At 46.8% G+C, this 17,987-nt stretch overlaps 1 long non-coding RNA gene across 1 annotated transcript in view; it reads right to left on the bottom strand.

Annotated features, from left to right (window-relative positions):
- Positions 1–5,342: 5,342 nt before the first annotated feature.
- Positions 5,343–17,987, bottom strand: part of LOC144137742 (uncharacterized) — a 35,581-nt gene continuing 22,936 nt past the window's right edge. Inside the window, exons 3-4 of the long non-coding RNA XR_013315725.1 lie at positions 15,372–15,516; positions 5,343–5,480 (exon numbers count right to left, since the gene is read on the bottom strand). This is a non-coding gene — a long non-coding RNA (uncharacterized LOC144137742). The remainder of the gene's footprint in view (positions 5,481–15,371; positions 15,517–17,987) is intronic.

The following is a 17,987-nucleotide window of genomic DNA, read 5'->3' as shown; positions in this document are numbered from 1 at the left end:
GCGAGATAACTGTGAACTCACGCTTTCGCATGACTAATTTTGTTGACTGGTTCCGCAATAGTTTTAAGGTGATGCGCTCTAGCTGAACCCATTCCCATGATTAAATGGGCCCGTAAAAAATTGTAAATAAATTCTGAGCAACGTGTGTTCTTTCCCTCCTGAATTTATTCTAGTTAATCCCTATTACATAACTTTCTTACGCTGGAGTGACGTGAATGGACGGAAGAAATTAAACGTAATATACATTTTGTATCGTTTCGATTTTCGTAACTATCTATTAATTTTAAGTGGCCCCGAACAACATCTGTGTACTTCAACGAAGGTTAACTAGTATTTTGTGAGAATATATTTTTACGGCTGGAAGAATAATTCTCTTTTCAAAAAGCGGCCATTTGTGCGGGGCGCATGGCAGAAGCTTTAAAAATGCAGTTCTCAGCCGAGGCTATTGGTAATTGTAGCTCCTTAAATATTAAGCTTGATCAGATCTCGTGATGACCGTAATAGCTAAAGAATAGGCAGAGTCCCTAGGAATCTCTTTGTTGCCAAAGGTAATTGAGTGTTTAGAGGCATCTATTTTTGAGACCCAGCTTGTACACCAACCCTCAATTGAGTGTTAAGCATGACTGAATTTATTTTGGTCATCGCAGTTGATCACAGGTGTGCATAGAACACAGTATCAACTATGAGTGCAATCTGGATTGGTAGTTCACCAAAAAGATGATTATCATAACATCACTAGAAATGAGAGGTCTGAAGGCTGCCCCCTATGAAACCCAGGGTACTCGTCGACCTGTTTAGACAGACACTCATTTATGGTAGCACGCTGCGTTCTGTCTTATAAGTAGACTTAAATTAAGACCGCTACTTTTTGTTTAATTCCAATTGTTAGCAGTCGTGTTAATACCCCTGGGGAGGAATGATATCAAAAAGCCTTGAGAGATAAAAAGAAGCTGCGGTTAGGCCATGTGAATTGAGCGCACTTATTGTAAATACCTCAATATTTTTTTAGCTTGTTGGGTTGCTCTAGATAAAGCAGATGAGAGGTCACGTTGTTATGGATAAAGCAAAAGATGAAATCCCGAAAGTGTTAAAAGCGCGTTAAAAATGATCTGCTCTGGTTATAATTCAGCAACAGGTGAACAAAGGGGTGTATAGGTGTGAATTTTAAGAGGAAAGTTAGATTTATTCAACATAATATTTTTTGTTCAGCGCCAATTCAAAATAATTACTTCAGGGGTTTAAAATATTACTAACTGTTATGTATTATTTCCCGACGATGCAGCATATCTACTAAAAAGATAGGAATAAGTAAAAGGGTTGAATGTTGGGCGAGTCGCTAATGATCCATCTTAACAAGAAACTGCGCGCAAATTAACGGGGACAGGGACACATAAAAACACAAACGCAGTGTTCTACTCATGTGTTCCTGTGTCCGTTAATTTGCGCGAATTGGTTTGGTTTTTAGAAATAAGTCAATGCTGTTAATACATTTGCTTCGACAATACTTAATTTTACGTCTTAATGCATCCTATCTCGCGTAAATCGTGGGTGTTCCCCATTAGATCGTTTTCTTACTAAGGGAGATACTTTTTTGTAAAAGAGAACAATTTTGTTATGTTTGACCAAGTTTCATTACCATCATTTATTTGGCTAAACTGAACTAAGCTCTACAGAAAATTTTAGAACAGGGCTGTCCTCATGAGGGTAATATCTGAAGGGAATTTCGGACGTATTAGTAAAAGAAAGTGTATCTGAAGCAGCACATGACAGGGTAATTCACGTTTGATATTATATCTGATATTCAACATTAACAGAAAACAAGCATACTAACCACCAACGAGTACCAAATCGGCGAGTGAATATTAATGACCAACCTTTGTGGGGGTCGAATACTATTAGGTGAAAGAAAAGTCGAAGGTAGCATTGAGGAGTCACTCTGTTGTTTGCAAATTTTGAAATCATTTGTGAGGAATGATACCATAACACCATCGTTAATTGGCTTTTCTGGCATGTTTTCCAAGGTGACAGACAGCAAAATATGTGACTCCATCAGGCCGGGGCGCTTGACAGCAGCCAATGCCACCTCCGGCTATTCCAGGCTAAATGGGACGTCCAGCCTTGAATCCCGCGGTGCAGGGATGTGACTGGCTAGCAATATTTCAGAGAGGCCTGCCTCGTTCCGCTTCTCACGCCCGTAAAATTTATGCTGTATTCAATGGCACACTACCACCTGGACTGGCGAGTTGCGTTGGAAAGCTTATTGAACGAATCATTCTTGGACGTCTGCAGTGGTTCCTAAAGCATCACAACGTCTACCCTGGTGTTATGGCTGGATTCCGTCATGGGCGCTCATCCCTTGACTGCGTTAATGACTTGGTGAATTTTGTGCAGCAGCGGAAAAGTGTGAAGCGCATATGTGATCCGTCATTCCTCGACGTGAAAGGAGCATATGATAACCTGGAGCACGATGCGAGTATTAAACTTCTACAGGCTTTGGGGCTCGGTGGCCGGGTCTGCCAGTGAGACGGAACTACCTCGCGGAGAGGCATTCTTTGTAATCGCTGCAGATGGGCCGACATCAGCTCACTACACTCACTGTGGCATTCTCCAAGGAGGCGTCCTGAGCCCTACGCTGTTCACCCTTAAACTAATTGGCCTGACTTCCCGCCTTACAAAGAGGGTTCACCTATCGATATACGCCGACGGTATATGTGTTTGAGCATATGGCATGACTGGTGAGCATGTGCGCGCACGTCTGCAAAATTCCGCGGACTTGAAATCCTATATACATAGAGAGGATTGGAAATAACTAGAACCAAATGCGCAGTGCTTGCGTTTACAAGACAGCCTATGTAGGCATATCATCTGTATAATAGTGGCGAAAGGGTGTCCTATGTGAGACATCAGAAGTTTCTTAGCATAGTTGTTGGCAGAGACCTTTCTTTGAGCGCTCACGTAAATGTTATAAATAAGAGGCTGTCTGCAGGGTGCATGTACTCATACTCATCGGCGGCAAGACGTGGGTGACACCAGTGAAGTCGACGTTCCAGCTCCACAACGCAGTGTCCTTGAGCTGTCTGCGGTACAGTGCTCCTGTCCTTTCTCGAGGGGGCCGCACAACCGCTCGGTCACTTCAGGGAATACAAGCTCAGGCCCTGCGAACCTGTCTTGGCCTACCTCGGTGTACGTTCACAGCTGCGATGATTGCGTCGGGCCGAAATCACCCTTTGGCAACCTCCGTTGCAATCGGACCACTCAGGACACATATTCGGCACCTCACCCGCCTGCGGACCATCACCTCACGGGAATACCAGGGACCCATCCCTGGGCGTCGTTCGCAAGGGTAGTAGCTGCACACAACACCAGCATGCCATCGAACTATGCGCGTGCGATGAAGCCGCTCCTTCCGCTGTGGTGTGTGATGCAGCTCCGAGTGTGTCTAGATATTTCAGGAGTGAAAAAACGTCATCTTTCAATACCATCCCTGCAGAAGCTAACTGACGTACCTGAACCAAAGTTACAGTTACCAACCCATATACGATACAGCGATGGCTCGGTAACGTCGTCGGGTTCAGCCGGCGCTGCTGTTGTATCACGAATGTCACTGTCCAGCAAATTCTGGATAGCGAATCTCACCACATCCCCGGCTACAGAATTTACGGACAGCATCGAGCAAAGTTCATGCTCAAAGTTCAAAGTTTAAGCTGGAGATGAGCGATCTTCTTTGCTCGAAGCCTGCACTTCCGTCACTCTAGTCAGCTCAGTGCCAGGGACCTCATGAACAACAGCTGACAGAAATAAAAATGGTGTAAGACCGTGCTGCCCAGGCGGATCATGATCTCACCCTGCAGTGGCTTCCCAGTCACTGCGGCACTGTCGGCAACAAAAGTGCGGACGCTGCCGCCCGTTTGGCGCATCAAACAACGACGACTGTACTACTTCCATTGTCTAGGACGGACTCAGCTAGGGCCCTCCGCATACTTGCCCGGGAAAAACAATATCTCAATGGTCTACAGAAGAATTTACATGTACGCGTATTGGTGCCCTCGATCCGCACCTGCAACGTCCCCTACACAAAGCCTCCCACGGCCTCCCGCAACTCTTCTCTGCCGTCTCTGGCTGGGAGTGGCATTCAGAAATGCATACTTATACTTTATAGGAATGGAAGCAAGTGAGGAGTGCGACACGTGTGGCACGCCGGAGACAATACTCCACGTTTTATGCGAGTGCACGCGCTACTCGCTTGAAAAACAGAAACCGCCGTCAGCACTGAAGAATTTGGACTCTCGGCGGCCATTTTCGGTGGAGAAGATTCCGTGTCACTGGCCTCCTCTATCATCCGCTCAGAAGGCGACTAAGAAACTCTTGCGCTTTCTACGGGCGGCGAACTTAAACGCCGGACTTTAGACTCAACGCCTCCAGTGGCAATTATTGAACTTCAACGTTTAGTGGTTTAGCGCTGGGCATAACTGTCTGCTTCAACTTTTCTTCATTCTCTCCTTCCTCTTTTTTGCCCATTTTTCTTTTCCCATGTGCGGGATAGCAAACTAGTCTCTAGCCAGATTAAATTTCAAGCTTCCTTCTACATCCTACATTCCTTTCTTCAAGAGAAGAAATCATTCGATAATTCAAAACTAGAACCCGTGGTATCAGTTAATTGCAAGGTATTTCGAATAAAAATAATTGAGGTGACCTTCATCTCTCGATAAAATTCAAGATTTTAAAGCGCCAGCACACCGCCGTGTTGCGTGACATGGTGTGTTGCGCCATGGCACGTGTTGCGGGCTAATGGAAATGCGGTTTCTGTTATTGATTGATTTATTGTAGGGATTATCGCACCGACGCAGCACAGGCGATAAGGCGCGCCGTAGTGGAGTGCTCCGGATTAATTTTGACCACCTTAGGATCATTAACGTGTGCCGAAATCTCGTACACACGGGCGTTTTTGCTTTTCGCCTCCATGATCGCTTTATGTTTAATGGTAAGTTTGGTGAATTCGAAGCTTTTTGCGCTCCCAGTACAGTTCGTATTGCCGGGTCATGCCTGCAATCAGTGATGCCGGGTGGCAAATTCGACACTACGAGCACTTGAGCACGATGGTGGAAAGGCTGAAGAAATGGCCGAGCTCTAAAATGCCCCTAAAATACCTAGTTTAGATGTTCTAGCTGACCCCAACTTAAGGGAAACTAGAGTATCGTGTTGCAAGAGTAATACCATACAAAAAAAAAACGTTGTTTATCTTTATTTGTGTAGACATCACAAAACTGGATGCGATAATGAAATCAGAAGATGAAACGGGGAGTGTTTATGAAGCTTTTTTTAATAGCCCCAAATCACCGCTTTATTGAATGGTCTTGCACTGCTATATTTACACAAATACCTACATTTCCCTTTGATGCAGATTTGCTGTTGTAGGGTACACAAGTGCAGCACCCGTAATTCAACCTTTCACACCGAGAAGGGTGCTCGCCTAGTAGGCACTGCAAAGAAAGAGGAGCAAATTTGTTTGGAACAACTTACTTCTAAGGCTTTCCTCATGTCTACAAGGGTGCCTTTGAAGTGCAACAACGTTCATATATTTAGGTACGAAGCAAAAACAACAAAAACAATTCTTAATACAGTAGTAATAATAATTATAAGATTTTCCTAATTATCGTTATTGAGGACAGTAAATATGTGTTCTCACTGGCGTGTAATAACCACGGAAAAAAAAGATAAGAAAAGCTATCAACTACGACAGACAGTGCGTACACTAAATACAACAAAAGTTTCACCAGCGACTTGGGCGGCGCAGCAGAAAAACGATGTCGCCACACAAATAAACAAGAACATATATCCCTGATGACTAAAGCGTATAGGGAGAACAAAAAGTCACGCACAGCAGATAACGCAAATAAGAATACAACATCAGATGCAACTAGAAAAAACCACATGCCCAACACGACCACAAAAACTATGTTAGTTTGACATAACAATGAAATAAGTACTACACCTTTTATGGAGGCGATTAAAAGCGATATCCTACCCTGAAAAAAGTTCCAGAGCATCCTTGAGCGCAGTTGTACGGCATAAGCAAGCGAAAGCGTTTTGTTTGGCTAGCCTGTTCGCAAGTAGTAAGCTCGCGAGTAATATACTAAGCCTGGTCGCATACTAAGCCTAAGTAATCTGCTAGCAAGTGGTATGCTAAGCCTACACTTGCACTTCGGCTTGCTGCAGCCATTTCGTGAGGAATCCCTATCCAAGCTGTTGAAACTTCCTCTAAAGAAGGCGCCGGCGAACTGAAACTCTGGGCTAGAGCGGGCTCCCTTAGTACCTGTCGATGTGGAATGGCAGGCGTCGCAGTCTTGGTGCGCTTCTCTCTGAGTTTTATTTCGGATTCACATTAAATAAAAAAAGGCTCCAATCCACGCTTTGAAGGTATCCGCCTTCAAAAGCAAAGCTGTAAACGACACCCATAACAATTACCCATGCGACTCACTTGAATTCACACACGTGGCTCTACAAAGAGTGAATCTAGATATTCTGCCTGCCGTTACCCAGAATTCGCAGGGCGGCGTCCCAAACGCAGAAGCGCCGGCCACTTCGGCGTCCGCAGCTCAGCCACAAGGCTAGAGCTGCGGACGCCGCCGCTGTTGCTCAGACGTGCGTCGGCAGAAAGGAAACGACCAGGAGCGTCATTCAAAAAGTGAGACAGCGGAAGCTAGCTATTCTGATGTGCTAGCTCGGGGCCACAGCACCGCGCGACACAGGCGCAGACACCGAAACAATTAGGCATGTGAGATTAGTGATTCCCGTGAATACCGATTTAAACTAGTTAATTTAGAAGTTTGAGAATGGCGAGAAAGCTTAAGGAGCTCTTATAATCGCTATTTATCAGAACAATTTGCTTCTTTCACCTTTTGTAATACCTGTTAAAACACAACCGCATCGGTATTCACCAATTTAGAAAAGGGAGTCCATACGTGGCAAGCAGTGCGCAAAAGGTAGCGTTTGTCTATCGGCCAGATGTCTGTATGTTGTCTACATTTTGTTTTCCCGCCCTGCAAACCAATCTTTAACGTGTCTTTTCCGAGCAGCTTATGCAAACATTTACTCAGGTGCAACAGGAAAGCGCTTGAATTAAGGCAGAGAATGAGGCGCTACGCGCTGAGAAAGTCTCATCCCCCACATCTCCGCAAGTAGAGGTTTCAGCTAAGGTAGCAAAGCGTAAGGCTCCCGCGCCACACGATACTGCCAACAGCACAATCGAAGAAACGCTACCCACACTGACACTCATTGTCAAGACAATGTTCGACGACATGGCCAAGATCTTCCAAAGATTATCGGCGGTTGAAAGCACTCTAGCAGCATACTCTCAGAGAACTGCAACCTTACAGAGCCCTAAACTCACTGTTTGCCCAAGCAGCCCCATGTGCCTATCAACGGAAGAACCCAGCGGTCGAGCACACACGCGAACGGGCGTGACGAAAGTAACAGACCCTACCTACCAACATGCCAGTCGCCATTGAAGAACTAACACTATGGCAGCGGAACTGTGACAGTTTCAAACAACGCAGAACCACGCTTCAGCAATACATTGCAGCACAGAAAAAGAAACTGCAAGTCATTTTATTACAAGAAACCCTCTGCGACGCTCCCGATCAACGCGGCAGTGCAACGCTTGTCACTCGGCATTGTTCCTTCCAAGAACACCAGCTTAACCTGGGGGACTCCGTTTCGAGGCAGTCATGATTGAAATTATGCCTAACAGCCTTATGCGCGACCTGCTATTCATACTAAACATCTATAGCATGACTTCTGATTACCACCAATCTTTCAAGGCTCTCATAACCAAAGCGAGCGCCGTGGCAAAGAACAAGCCGCTCATTATCGCTGGAGACTTAAATGCACCTCACGCAGCATGGGGATATCCACTACATAAATCTCACACGAAAGGGTACAGTCTTCTACAGGCGAACACAGACTGCTCTCTGCAGCTACTCACAGACCCACAGTACCCCACAAGGATGGGTACGTCAGTCGCAAGAGACACCATCGCGGACCTTGCCTTCGCCAAGAACATCACGGGCGAAACCTGGTCCAACCTCCAGGAGAACTTGAGGAGCGACCACTACATAACGTCAGTCACGGTCCCTATTAAAACGCGCCCGAAACGGATCTTCAAAATCACAGATTAGGGCGCTTTCAGGCAGCTCCGCAGCAGCGATCACATAACCTATGATGACACAGCAAGTCTGTTCGCACGACTCAAAGAGGATGTACAAGCCGCGTCGAGATGTGTAGAAACGTGCCTAGAGGTTTACCGTATGGACGCCCGCCTAGCACCCTTACTCGAGGCAAAGGAATCCATCCTCTCTAGGTGGAAAACGGGTGTTTTAACAGATTCATTCGGAAAAAGGTAGCCGAACTCAACCGAGAAATCAACCGGCATTCGGAGGAGGTTGCACGACAACACTGGGGCGCAGTGTGCGCCTTAATAGACGGGAGAATGAGAGTAGGTGGACGATGGGACCTCCTAAACCATCTTCGCGACGACTCGGAGAACAAAGGGAACCAACGGCTCGCAATCGACTGCATCATTCACAAGCAAAAGATAGCGGGTATCGGCGATGCAGATCTGGTACAGGATCTGGCTAATCATGATCTCCCATGGGCCCAGCAGATAATGAATGCAGTACTCCGGAATATCCCTGAATGCACTACCCTGAAATGCAGTACCCTGGATTATCATGGTACTGACATCCCAGAACTCGACTCCCCTTTCACAGAACAGGAGATATGGACAGTCTTACAAGAACTAAACGGGGGGTCGTCCCCGGGGACCGACGGCATCTCCAACAAACTACTACGCAACCTTGACAGTGCTTCGGTCAAGCTTTTCACCAAAGAAGCCAACCGCGTATGGGACACAAGAGAGGTGCCTGATGTCTGGAATCTGGCGTCGGTTATCCTCATTCCCAAGCCCGGAAAACCTCTCGCACCCGAGAACCTCCGACATATGTCACCTACCTTGTGTGTGGACAAGGTCATCCAGCATGTTTTACACAACCGCATATCTCAATATATTGAGAGCGACGACCTTTTCCCATTTAAAATGCTGCGTTTTCGCCCAGGCCTTTCTACCCAGGATGCGATGCTAACGATCAAGCAGCATATCATCGACCGTCACACCAAGGATGTAGGAGCCATCCTTCCCCTCGACCTTACTAAGGCGTTCGATACCGTCTCACACAAGTATCTCCGGCAGGCCATATCACAGATGAACTTGGGGAAAACTTTTCCCAACTATGTTCGATCTTTTCTCCAGAATAGGAAGGCCAAGCTAAAAATCCACGAGTCTACGTCTAGGAGTCTACGTCTAAAGTCTACGAGTGCACTCTGGGAGCACAAGGCACACCACAGGGGGCCATCATCTCGCCGGTGTTATTTAACATTGCAATGAAGAAGCTGTCCGAGCAACTCGCACGGATTCCAGGCGTACATTATGCGCTCTAAGTGGATGACATCACGGTGTGGAGCAGAGGCAGGTCCAATGCCGATATCGAACAGAGGTTATAACAAGCGCTTGAGGTCACACAGAGCTTCCTGGTAGGAACGGGCCTAAACATATCCCCCTCCAAATCTGAGCTTCTTTTCTACCGGTCCTTTCGAAAAGGCGGACGCAGCATGCTTCCACCGGAGCGAACGGACGTCAACCTACATACAAAGAATGGCCAACCCATCCCTAAAGTGGAATGTATTCGTATCCTTGGACTCCCCAGGGAATACAAGCACAGGGAAGCAATATGAAAACCATCGAGAAGCTCACCACTAAAACAGAGAACATGATTAGACTCATCATCCGCGTATACAACCGACGTGCATGCCTAAGGGTAAGCAACCTGCTTAGATTACACCATGCGTTACTCATGAGCCACATAAACTACGTGGAAGCGGCACTTGACTGGTCCAAAGTGGAGGAAACAAAGATCAATACACTTATGCGCAAGAGCATCCAGAGAGTCCTGGGTATCCCCATCACGGCAAGCACCGAAAATTTGGAACTTCTCGGGGTGCACAATACCCTGGATGGTGTTATAGAAGCACAGAGCACGGCCCAGACGCAACGTCTTCTCACAGCGAGAGCGGGTCGCCAGATCCTGCGCACCCTGGGCTATAGAGCCGAAGACCCGAAGAAACATACCGCCTACCTTTCCCCGCATATACGGGAAACCATACACGTTGAGCCGATCCCACGGAATGTGTATCCGCAGCACAATGAGGGAAGACGTGCAGCCAGAGCACGAGCGCTCCTACAACACGCGGCGAAGAACCCCACAAAAACGGTGTTTGTAGACGTTACCCAGAATGCGACCAACGGACTTTTCACGACGGTAGCGGTGGACTTCGCACGGAACGTTCTAACCCCGGCGACCATCAAAGCACCGACTGCAGTCATAGCTGAGCAGGTGGCGATAGCTCAAGCAGTGCAAGACTTGTCACGACCCAACGCCTATACGGACTCTCGCTCCGCGGCCAGGGCCTTCTTGTTAGGGAGGATTGCGACGGACGCAGCCAAAATTCTCACCACACCCAGCGAAGAAGCCTTGCCCAACATTACGTGGTTCCCTGCGCACATGGGACCAGCAGTACACCCAGAATTCCCCAACGTCAACGAGTTAGCAACGACCGTGCGCGAGGTTTCACGAGCCGCGCTGGTCCAAACGCTATCCCGAGTGACTGGCTGGGCGCGTAGAGAGACCTTTAACTCACTTTCCATGAAATCATTTCCCATTATCAGCTATCACGTAGGGCACTCCCGCCACCTCACTCCAAGCTCACGCGATCACAATCCATATCTTTCCGAATGCTAGAGGAATACGTTTCCCACTAGTAGCAGGTTCAGCTTTATCCTGCCTTCCGTCGAACCTCATTGCCTTAACTGCTCGGAGGCTTACAGCATTCTTAAGCACATGCTCTGACAATGCCCGCTGTTACGTACGGCAACGAACTTGAGCACCGAGCACAAATGGATGAGTGCTCTCTCGAGCAACGATCCTCACAAGCAACTCCTGGCTGTCCAGAGGGCCCGAGGGCGGAAGACCAAGGCACGGCCGCTCGATGACCAAGGTCTCTCACCCCCTACGCGGGTGTGGCCAGCGACTACCTCAAGAGTACCCTTAGCGGGCATCCAGGATAGTCCCTCAGGACCTATAATAAAGTCCTTTGTCTGTCTGTCTGTGCTTTCTGTTGTCGGAGAAATGCCGCGCTGCCCAGGCATGGATATTGGGGAGACATGCAATCCGAACCGGGACGCTTCTGTGAATTTTGAAGGAGGGCGTTTCAGTCAGCAGCATTCCGCAGACACCAGATGTGCTCGGAACCCACTTCTTCGTCGTCAATCCGGATGGATCATTACTTAGCCTTTGGGGTAGCTGGGTCGGAAATTAAAGACGCCATTGTCAAATGCCCCGGTGCTAAAACGCAAGATAGCAGCGCGCGGCCAGGCGCTGGTGACAAAACGCGTGTAAAGAAATCAAAAGGCATGGGTCACGGCAATATATGGGTATTTTAGCTTACGCTTTAAGTGAAAACTTGCAAAATAAGGTTTAGAATATCAATAATAAGTGAAAAGTTGTGTCCGATTGCATAATGTTACAGGTGCAAGATTTTTGTTGCTCTAATTAAGTACATAGAAATAGAAGAAAATGTCATCAAACAGCTTCATATTGGACGAAACGCGTAAAAAGAAATGTAGGCGATGGACGCCAACAACAGTGTTTAAACAGGATTTTGTGCGGGTTTTCGTGGAAAGGTAGCCTGTACCTTCTGGTACATAATATCTAGTTGTCAGCTAAGTCCTCACTCACACAGAAACTCGTAGATAATTGCACGGTTCGCCCATCAATCCGCTTTGGTGCTCACCTATGCGTGTCGGCACCAGCAAAAGCCACAGCGAGAAACGCCTTCTAAGTTGTTAATAATGGCGAATGAGGTAACGTCGTTCAAGATAGGATCGCCCAGGCCGCCGCACCGTAGACAGTCTATGATGGCTAGTAAAAAAACTTTCCTAGGCGCCTTTAAAGCCAACGACAAAGTTTGTGTCCCTTTTGGACAGAAATAAATTACTGTAGCTACTCCGTGGAACACATCGCAGCTGCTCCCGCAGCGTCTGGAAGTGTAAATCGGCAGCTCGGTGGCCATTCTTAATTTTGGCATAATAATTTATGGGCTAGGAGGTACTGTAAGTGCCGACACACGGAAAACGTTTATTTTGTATCAGCGCTGCATAGGAAATTACAGTAATCCCTCATTATAAAGAAATCGCTTTACTCGAAATATTGCTTTATTCGAAATTTCTTCTGGTCCCAACCCAAACGCCTGCATTTTACTCCGCATTACTCGAAGCGCACGAAGAGGTGGACCCGCTTAGAGCGAAGTGGGGCGCGGAGGCGTCGCCCAGCGGCGGCGACGCAGCGGCGAGTAAGGCGGTCAATATGGGAGGTCAACAAGCTGGTGTTTTACCGGCAATTATCGAGGCGGTCATGCTCGATTTGGGCCATCCGAAGTAAGACAAATGGCCCAAATGCGTGGTAGGGTGATTGAATTTTGTTCCTAGACATTGGTAAATGGCGTGGACGCGACGGTGCGTGAACACTGACAGTCGAAGTGTAGAATTAAAAGTGTCGTCGAGATGCGGGGCGCCCAAAAAACTCTTGTTTGGCAAACTTCACGACTGCACACCTCGAGAAAAAAATGTCCAGCAATCATGCAAAGCCCCTAATAGAAAACCGGTCGGTTTCCAAGATTGTGCTTTGTACCTACAATGAGCCGCCGGTTAATTGTTTTTTGAGCTCAACAAACACAACCTCAGATATGAGCCGTAGAATTTGCACCGATTTCCAGCGCGAAACTCTCGTAGCGTTTCATGACGCCCCCCCCCCCCCCCTTCCTATAAAACTGGCCGCTGCCTCCCCTCCCCATTCGTTCTGCAGTCTGCGAGGAGTTTGGACGGTAGTTTTGTTTGGTCAAATTGGAGCGGTGGTTGCTCGCGCCCAGCCAGAACATGAAACAGCCAGAAATCACTGCCTTTTTCTGCACCTGAATAAAGTCTTGCTTCACTAAATACATTGTGTTTTGATTCCGCGCACTTGTGGCGCCATTAAAACTCAACTACTTTAGTTTTCTCGAGTGGCCGCTTATATCAAAATACCGCTTATAACGAATTTTTTTGCCGTGCCGCTGACTTTGTTATAACGAGGGATTACTGCACTTTATACTGAAATATGTTTTGACTTTTTCGTAATCTCAAATTTACCTGCCAATGAAGGCCAAACGTCCAACAGGTAAAATATCGCCTCGCACTGCAGGGAAGATAGATTGTTACGGGTGGAAATGTGGCTGCAAAACAAAAAACTCGGGCATGTCCACTAACGTGAACATGCCCCATGAACGTGCAGTGTACAAACATACTCAGACGTTGCAAGTTTTTCTCTTCTCACATGGCGCGCGCTTGTATAAGCGACATCCCAATTACGAAGACTAAGGAGGGCGGAAATTCGAAATGGAAACTAGTCATTTTAAAATTAAAGCGAGTACGGAGCGAAGCAGAAGCAAGCAGTCTAGCAACCGCCAACGAAAAACGATTTCCCTGGTGTGTTCTTTTAGTGCGTGTTTTCGTTTATTGAGATGAAACGTTCTAGAGCGAGGCGTTGGAAAACTAGTGTCCCGGTGCGTCCTTTTATACGCGTTACGTTTTACGTTGAGTCGTTGGAAAACATGTGTCCCATTGTTTACTACCGTGACTACATGAAAATACCGTGACAGGAGACGAGGACGAGATGAGACGCCTACAGCCAAAGCCCCTAAGTTGCTTCGCCCATAAAATTATTGTCGCCTCTCCGTTTATGCTGTCTGGCCCTTTCGAATAACCAAACACTTTTGACATATCATCAACAGCCAGTTCAGGCCCGCTGCAGGGCGAAGGCCTCTCCATTAACTTCCAACAGCTCCTGCCCTGCGCCCCTCGTGTCCACGTTTGCCCACTGAATTTCCGTATTTCATCCCTCCATCGCGTTATTGGCCTTCCCCTTATTCTCGACCCATCTCTTGGTATCCACTCTGCTATCCTAATTGTCCAACGGCTGTCGGTTAGCCTCACTACATGGGCAGCCTAAGTCCATTGCTTTTTCTTTACTTGAACTATAATATCATCTACTCGGGTTTGTTCCCTCATCCATGAAGCTCGTTTCCTTTCCCTAAGTGTTACTGCTATCATTATTCATTCCATGGCCCTTTGAGCCGACCTAAGTTTGCTCTCCATTTGTTTAGTAAGGCCCGAAGATTTAGTTTCGTATGTCATCATGGGCAGTATGCACTGGTTGTAGATTTTTCTTGTGAGTGATAGAGGTAGCTTACTTTTCATTATTTGGGAGGGCTTGCCGAGTGCTGCTTAGCCCATACCAATTATGCGCGGGATTTCTTTCTCGTGGTTTGGATCAGCCCTAACCATCTGTCCGAGGTAGTTATATTCTTTTACGCATTCTCGCACTTCGTCTACTAAGCTGAACAGGGCGCTTACGGCGTGCTTGTTCCTGATTACTTCAGATTTATTAATATTTATTTTTAGCACGACGGGAATGCTTTCTGATTGTAGTTCCTCAATCATTTGTTACAGGTATTCTGCAGTCTCAGTCAGCAATACTACGTCGCCTGTAAACGTAAAATGACTCAAGTACTCTCCGTTTATCTTTAATCCTGGGTTTTGTCAGTCAAGCTTTCGGGATAGCTCCTACAGACATGCTGCGAACACTTTTAATATCTAGCGGTAATTAGAACAAACATTTAAGAACCGAACACTTTCATCGTCAACCTCACTGGCACCATCTTGAGCCAATGATGATTGCCTATTCACGTTACTATTTACAAGCTGTGGTTCGGTGTCATACCGACGCATTGAGCTCTATGAATATTTATTCTTCTGAGCTTAAACAGTAGGAATAAGTATTAGCATCGACTGCAGGAAAGGCAAGGCCAGCTACTTGAAAACAGATAATTACGTTGGGTAGCAGCGTTCTAGCCATATATTCCCTCGTAGGAAAGAATAGATCCCTTGAGGAATAAATTAAAGACAGAAGAAATACCGGTTTTCCCCATTTCTGCACGGCAAAATATTTTGACCATAAAATTCTTGCTCTTACACTTTCCTTTGCCATTTCCCAAAGCCTTATAACAGTACACCACGCGCACGATAGAACACATAAAGGCGCGGTCAGAAATGTTAATAATTATAACTAAAATTATAAAGTTTGAAACTTGTATCCCGAATAACTTCACTTTTGTTTTCGTTATGCACGTAAGAAAAGCACGAACAGTTCGTAAAATTCACCTACCGGTGACAGGCAACCTGCGTGTCGGTACCAATTTCCTGGGTACGTCGCGTTATATAATTTTCCTCCGGTTTTGTAGTACACAACTGTATACAGTGGTTCGTTTTTCCATGATTTTAACCCAGTGGACAAAATTCTGCCTTTACGGCTGAAAGACAAAATTAGGGTCTTAGAACAAAATATTGTTGTTAATATGAACGTTTATGTAACCATATATATATATATATATATATATATATATATATATATATATATATATATATATATATATATATATATATATATATATATATATATATACACAGAAATAAGGGTTGGCAGTCGAGAAAACCTCGGAAAGCAAAGGGGAGGATGTGGTAGATCATTGAAACAGATTAAGAATTTGGAAAGAAAGAAAGAAAGTGAAGAAAAAATGCCCGCCAGGTGGGATCCGAACCCACGACCTCCAGAATACCGGTCTGGTGCGATAACCACTACGCTACCGGCGGGGCGATTTTCCCATTCACTTTCTGGGGTATTTATGTTAGGTATGTTTGTTTCCTGTGCTTGGGGGTGGTAGCCAGCGCCATTCGGACTAATCGGGGTGAAGGGGACCTTCTTTTTAACCCCCGGGTCGTGACTCGAGTGTCTACGACATGTCCAGAGTGGTCGACCAGCTTTGAACCCTCTTAAGCTCCCTTTGGCAACAAGACTGCCAGAACAGAGGCCCTCGCTATGCATGTAGCGAATCAGAATAGGAAATGAGGGGCTCGTTGAAAATAACACAGAAATAAGGGTTGGCAGTCGAGAAAACCTCGGAAAGCAAAGGGGAGGATGTGGTAGATCATTGAAACAGATTAAGAATTTGGAAAGAAAGAAAGAAAGTGAAGAAAAAATGCCCGCCAGGTGGGCTCCGAACCCACGACCTCCAGAATACCGGTCTGGTGCGATAACCACTACGCTACCGGCGGGGCGATTTTCCCATTCACTTTCTGGGGTATTTATGTTAGGTATGTTTGTTTCCTGTGCTTGGGGGTGGTAGCCAGCGCCATTCGGACTAATCGGGGTGAAGGGGACCTTCTTTTTAACCCCCGGGTCGTGACTCGAGTGTCTACGACATGTCCAGAGTGGTCGACCAGCTTTGAACCCTCTTAAGCTCCCTTTGGCAACAAGACTGCCAGAACAGAGGCCCTCGCTATGCATGTAGCGAATCAGAATAGGAAATGAGGGGCTCGTTGAAAATAACACAGAAATAAGGGTTGGCAGTCGAGAAAACCTCGGAAAGCAAAGGGGAGGATGTGGTAGATCATTGAAACAGATTAAGAATTTGGAAAGAAAGAAAGAAAGTGAAGAAAAAATGCCCGCCAGGTGGGATCCGAACCCACGACCTCCAGAATACCGGTCTGGTGCGATAACCACTACGCTACCGGCGGGGCGATTTTCCCATTCACTTTCTGGGGTATTTATGTTAGGTATGTTTGTTTCCTGTGCTTGGGGGTGGTAGCCAGCGCCATTCGGACTAATCGGGGTGAAGGGGACCTTCTTTTTAACCCCCGGGTCGTGACTCGAGTGTCTACGACATGTCCAGAGTGGTCGACCAGCTTTGAACCCTCTTAAGCTCCCTTTGGCAACAAGACTGCCAGAACAGAGGCCCTCGCTATGCATGTAGCGAATCAGAATAGGAAATGAGGGGCTCGTTGAAAATAACACAGAAATAAGGGTTGGCAGTCGAGAAAACCTCGGAAAGCAAAGGGGAGGATGTGGTAGATCATTGAAACAGATTAAGAATTTGGAAAGAAAGAAAGAAAGTGAAGAAAAAATGCCCGCCAGGTGGGATCCGAACCCACGACCTCCAGAATACCGGTCTGGTGCGATAACCACTACGCTACCGGCGGGGCGATTTTCCCATTCACTTTCTGGGGTATTTATGTTAGGTATGTTTGTTTCCTGTGCTTGGGGGTGGTAGCCAGCGCCATTCGGACTAATCGGGGTGAAGGGGACCTTCTTTTTAACCCCCGGGTCGTGACTCGAGTGTCTACGACATGTCCAGAGTGGTCGACCAGCTTTGAACCCTCTTAAGCTCCCTTTGGCAACAAGACTGCCAGAACAGAGGCACTCGCTATGCATGTAGCGAATCAGAATAGGAAATGAGGGGCTCGTTGAAAATAACACAGAAATAAGGGTTGGCAGTCGAGAAAACCTCGGAAAGCAAAGGGGAGGATGTGGTAGATCATTGAAACAGATTAAGAATTTGGAAAGAAAGAAAGAAAGTGAAGAAAAAATGCCCGCCAGGTGGGATCCGAACCCACGACCTCCAGAATACCGGTCTGGTGCGATAACCACTACGCTACCGGCGGGGCGATTTTCCCATTCACTTTCTGGGGTATTTATGTTAGGTATGTTTGTTTCCTGTGCTTGGAAACAAACCCCCAAGCACAGGAAACAAACATACCTAACATAAATACCCCAGAAAGTGAATGGGAAAATCGCCCCGCCGGTAGCGTAGTGGTTATCGCACCAGACCGGTATTCTGGAGGTCGTGGGTTCGCATCCCACCTGGCGGGCATTTTTTCTTCACTTTCTTTCTTTCTTTCCAAATTCTTAATCTGTTTCAATGATCTACCACATCCTCCCCTTTGC

Source organism: Haemaphysalis longicornis, unplaced genomic scaffold, assembly GCF_048455015.1.
Source record: "Haemaphysalis longicornis isolate Haplotype H1 unplaced genomic scaffold, Haemaphysalis longicornis Haplotype H1 scaffold_49, whole genome shotgun sequence".
Lineage (NCBI taxonomy): Eukaryota > Metazoa > Arthropoda > Arachnida > Ixodida > Ixodidae > Haemaphysalis > Haemaphysalis longicornis.
This window is presented reverse-complemented; position numbering and strand designations above follow the sequence as displayed.